Here is a 5,331-nt window from a genome sequence, read left to right on the forward strand (position 1 = left end):
GTTTTATACATCTTTCAGGCCTGCGATTCTAATAACTTCGTTTTGAAACGCAATAATCCTCTAATCCAATGATCCAAAAGTAGTTTTATACATCTTTCAGGCCTGCGATTCTAATGACTTCGTTTTGAAATTAATAATCCTCTAATCCAATGATCCAAAAGTAGTTTTATACATCTTTAAGGCCTGCGATTCTAATGACTTCGTTTTGAAACGCAATATACCTCTATAGAAAACTCTCTCTCTCGTGACAACTTTCACGTAATAAGGTTTACTTACAAGAAAATTACGTTTCAACAAATGACCTACATAGCAGTAGACACGCTTTTGTAGTGCTTTTCTCTACAGAAATAAGGCACTATTTTGCTGAAGGATGTGGGTCAGGAGGCTTGTTTCTTCTACCTTGACCTTGGGACTATCGACACGGGATTTGAAAAGAAGTGAGATCTAAATTCCTTTTCTATAAAGGCCAGTTTCTCCCACTTTTGTTATTTGTTCAGTTTGCTGTGATGAAACAAAGGTAAAAAAGGGCAAATTAAATGAACATCGAACTAGTAAGTAAGTAAGTAAGTCAGTAGGCTAAGTATGCATAAAAACTATATATAGGCCATGAATCATTACACACCACCTCCACATGGACAAAACTAATTACTACATGAACGAGGTTAAAAAAAATACATTTATTACAAATGTTTACGCAGTTTGTTCGTATTCGTTGGACTTAAAAAACAACAATTAATAGCTTTCACTATAATAATTACTTACTTTGTGACCCTCTCGGTGACCCAGCGGTAAGTCTGGTGGCTTATTACTCTAAAATTCAGGTTTAGATACCTGCGGTGGGCAGTGCACAGATACCCCCATCTTGTAAGTTTGCGTTTAACAAAAAACCTATTTTCTGCTACAGGTTTTCAGCCTGTCTCTTTGGAATTTCACAACATATTTTTAAATTATACAGCATAAACCAAGTAAACAATACTATCTGAGGCCTTTGTATTATATATTATGGCAAGAAACAAACCACTAACACTTAAGTTAAATATTAAAATACATAACCAATTTTCAGCAAAAGTTACAAAAATGGCTGTAAATTCAGTAAAATATATCAATTACATCACAAAAAAAAAAAAACCTGTCGAAGACAGGCAAATATATTTGTATTTAATTTCAACGTGCCTCACGGTAGCTCAGCTGTAAGCTTAAGAATATATATAATGTTAAAATTCGGGGTTAAATTCCTGTAGTGGACACATCACACATTGATCATTGTGCTGCTTTGCACTTAAACAAAACAAAAAAAAATCAATTCATCGCTTGCACTGCAGCACACGGCGATTCCTGTAGGTTAAGTGCTTTAATATGGCGTAAAAAATCAGGCAGGTTAATCGAGAAAAGGAATGAAGTGGGCCATGGCCATCACAGTTGAATAATTCCATTTGAAGTACTTGATGATGAAAGTTTATTATTAACATTCCAGGTGATAGTTTTATGAGGTGTTATTATGTAGAATTCGGGCACATGCTGTAGAAATACGTGGAAGTGATGACAAAGGAATACAAAAGTAGGCCAACCCACTGGCTACCTCTCTTTCATCAAGAGAATTAACAGGTCAGACTGATTTGGATTCGTTTAAAACTGTCTAAACCTTAGATGCAATATAGACGGAAATCATGGCAAGAAATGAATTTTATAAATTTTTACCATTAAGATACAGGTAAAAACACAGAAAATAAAAGTCACTTAACAATGACATAAGAAAGACGTTGTCAAGCGCAAAGTTACAGAAAAGCTACTTGTGCTCTGCCCACTGCGGGTATCGAAACACATAAACAGCTTCATAAAGATGGTGGTACCTGACCGTACCATGTGTTTGTTACGTCCTTTTTTTAGCTTTTGAATCTCTTCAAAATTCCTGTCCTTCTTTCAATTTAGTTTGAACACAGATAGTTGCCCAAGTAAACACATTTAACTTTTGACGATTCTACATCAGTGATGCGAGACCTTTTTTTTTTCATTTATTTTAACGTTGGTTTTGTTTTCATGCTCCAATTTAACTTATGTCTACTTCAGAGGGAGTTTCATAGTGGAGAGGAGAGAGAGAGAGAGAACTCACTAAGGTTTCACTTCATCTCTCTCTCTCTCCAGCCCAAAACAATCATTACACATATTTGCCCTTGTTGTTGTTGTTGTTTTTTGTGTGTGTGTATAATGTTTGTTTCAGCTTTATGTTGATATTAAAGACCTTAGTTGTGCATTTGAGTTTTTGACTAGCTGAAGTTCATACAGTCAAAATCATATTATGTTACTTAATGTTGACGTCCCCTGGTGGGTCGACCTACACCGTGTTACTTGTTGTCCCTTGATGGTAAGTTTACACACTTATAACTCCAAAAAACCGGGGATCTATAACTCGCAGTGGGAATAGTACAGATAGTCTAGTCGTTACTTGTCAGACCTCCAGTTAGCGAGCCTATTCTTGTTTCCCGGTAAATGGTTATACTGAAGTACATCAAAATGGCAACGAAATTGTTTGTTTCTTTTTAAATTTCGCGCAAAGCTACTTGAGGGCTATCTGTGCTAGTCGTCCCTAATTCAGCAGTGAAAGATTAGAGGGAAGGCAGCTGTTACTTGTTTTCTACCCCCCTCCCCATCTCAGGGCATCATAACTAGTAATACTGGAATAACAACGAGAATGCTGCTAAGTAAGTCCATTTAATACTTAATTGTTATTTCCTATATATCAAGTCAAAGAACAAAAGATCATTTTAAAACTACACTACATTCAGTAGGGCTCCCTTTTACAACACCAGCGTAACGATGAACACGTTGAAAACTTTGTCTAGGAATACTTTTTAGTTGTCAGATGTGTCCAGTTCTACAGATGTGTTCATGCAATGTTGAAAAAATTTAAATTAAAGGTGGGGACTCACCCCCCTTTTTATATATTTCTCTGGCATTTTACACATAAATTTGATCGAAAAAAGTGCGTATTTCACTAATACTTTGGGACGTACTTGTGGCACTCTTTTTCGCCTGAGTGAATGGTTCAGGGCGTCTGTAAAGCACCCCGGTGGGATAGCGGTAAGTTTACGGACTTACAACACTGAAATCCGCGGTTCGATTCCCCGGGTTGGCAGAACAGATAACCCACTGAGGCTTTGCTCTATTATAAAACAGACACATGTAAAATAAAAATTAGATAATCAAACCAGCAGCGTCTGTAAAATGGCGGGATGGCGTAGCATGGAGGGCAGACCATTATTGGAAACTCTTCCCTGTAGCTCTTCCATCTAAAATATCAGGATATAGTATTTTAAGATTTTATAATTCTCCATACATTGCCACTCCCACTCCCATGAAATGGTCAATATTTTTTTTGTCAGATTTGGTAGTCATATTATGTAACTTGAATTGGAATAAATATTTACAATCAGATGAGACACATAGGATGGGTTTAATGACAGTGTGAAAGAGACCCCTAAGAAGCTGTGGAAAGAGAGCTGGAGGTAATTAAAAAAAGTTATATGGATGTTTCTTAAAGGGAGAGAAAGTCTATTTCTTTTGTATTCAATAACACCTGACCCCCCTTCTTTCTACCTTCAACTAACCCATTCTGCCCCCTCCCCCAAAATCTTAGAAACGTCACCGATCAGACAAGCAGCGTCTGCAAAGTGGAATCAAGAGAATCAGGAAAGTTGCGTCAAATAATGAATGAAATAATAAAACAAACAGTGTTAGTAAGTGACATTGAGTTAATCAAACAAGCAGTGTTAGTAAGTGACAATGAACTAATCAGACAAGCAGTGTTAGTAAGTGACACTGAGTTAATCAGGCAAGCAGTGTTAGTAAGTGACATTGAGTTAATCAAACAAGCAGTGTTAGTAAGTGACAATGAATTAATCAGACAAGCAGTGTTAGTAAGTGACACTGAGTTAATCAGGCAAGCAGTGCTAGTAAGTGACACTGAGCTAGTCAGACAAGCAATGTCACTTACTAACACTGCTTGTCTGACTAACTCAGACAAGCAGTGTTAGTAAGTGACATTGAGTTAATCAAACAAGCAGTGTTAGTAAGTGACAATGAGTTAAACAGGCAAGTAGTGTAAGTAAATGACAATGAGTTAAACAGGCAAGTAGTGTTAGTAAGTGACAATGAGTTAAACAAACAAGGAACTTCGAGAAGGTTACAATGAAAATAACCTGGGGTGCAGGTAAAGATAAGCATGAATTTATATTTTTAGCAATATTAGCAATATGAGATAACCGAACCAGAAGCGGTAATAATTCGAGTAGAACAGTTAACACAGAAAAAAAAAGAAGGACTATGAAATCAGATCACTCAACTACACTTCTACTCAGACAGTGCGGTGAGCAAAATTATTATATTAATATTGGGCAGAGTAAATGGAAAAAGATAAACCATCAAAGTAAAGATACAATAGGATAATCAGCTTAGCGACATCAGGAAATGATGGCTAATTATGCAGAATCAGAAATAAACCAATGAGAAATAAGACCATCAATTACACTTGTGTTGGCGCTAGAAGTAAAGGAACTCTGAGATGATCAGATGAGAAACCCAATACGAACTGATTATGTAACAACGTTAGCGAATTTAGTAACGTAAAAATCAAATGAATAGACCAGCCGCGCCGGTATGAGAACCTTGAGGTGATCAGATGAAAAGTTTGTTTTGAATTTCGCGCAAAGCTACACGAGGGCTATCTGCGCTAGTCGTCCCAAATTTAGCAGTGTAAGACTAGAGGGAAGGCAGCTAGTCATCACCACCCACCGCCAACTCTTGGGCTACTCTCTTACCAACGAATAGTGGGATTGAACGTCACATTATAACGCCTCCACGGCTGAAAGGACGAGCATGTTTGGTGGGATGGGGATTCAGACGACAAACCTAGTACGAACTGATGACACATTAAAAGCAACAGTGTCTGTAAGGAACCAGTGGTCAAATAAAGCAGTAAAATAAGCGTAAAGTTAATGACAGATCCATAGGAGGGATATGAGATCAAAATTATGGAGGGGGGGCAAAAAGTCTGACTTAATTATTGTGAATGTCGTGTGTAAACTATATTCCACAGAAAGAAAAAATGTATTTGGCAAATGCCCTCCCCCCTACACCTCCCATGAATAAAATAACAGTGTTGTTATGTATCATGATGTCAGAAAAACACGTAGGTTCAAGAAGTCTTGATATAAAATGATTAAAACCCTATAATCAGAGCGCTTTCGAAAGATGGACTTTTCTTCTTCAGGGGCAAACTGGGCTGTTATGGGTGCGATGCGATAAACAGTATATTTGGATCTGCACTGAAATAAT

This window comes from Limulus polyphemus, unplaced genomic scaffold (assembly GCF_000517525.1).
Source record: "Limulus polyphemus unplaced genomic scaffold, Limulus_polyphemus-2.1.2 Scaffold1442, whole genome shotgun sequence".
Lineage (NCBI taxonomy): Eukaryota > Metazoa > Arthropoda > Merostomata > Xiphosura > Limulidae > Limulus > Limulus polyphemus.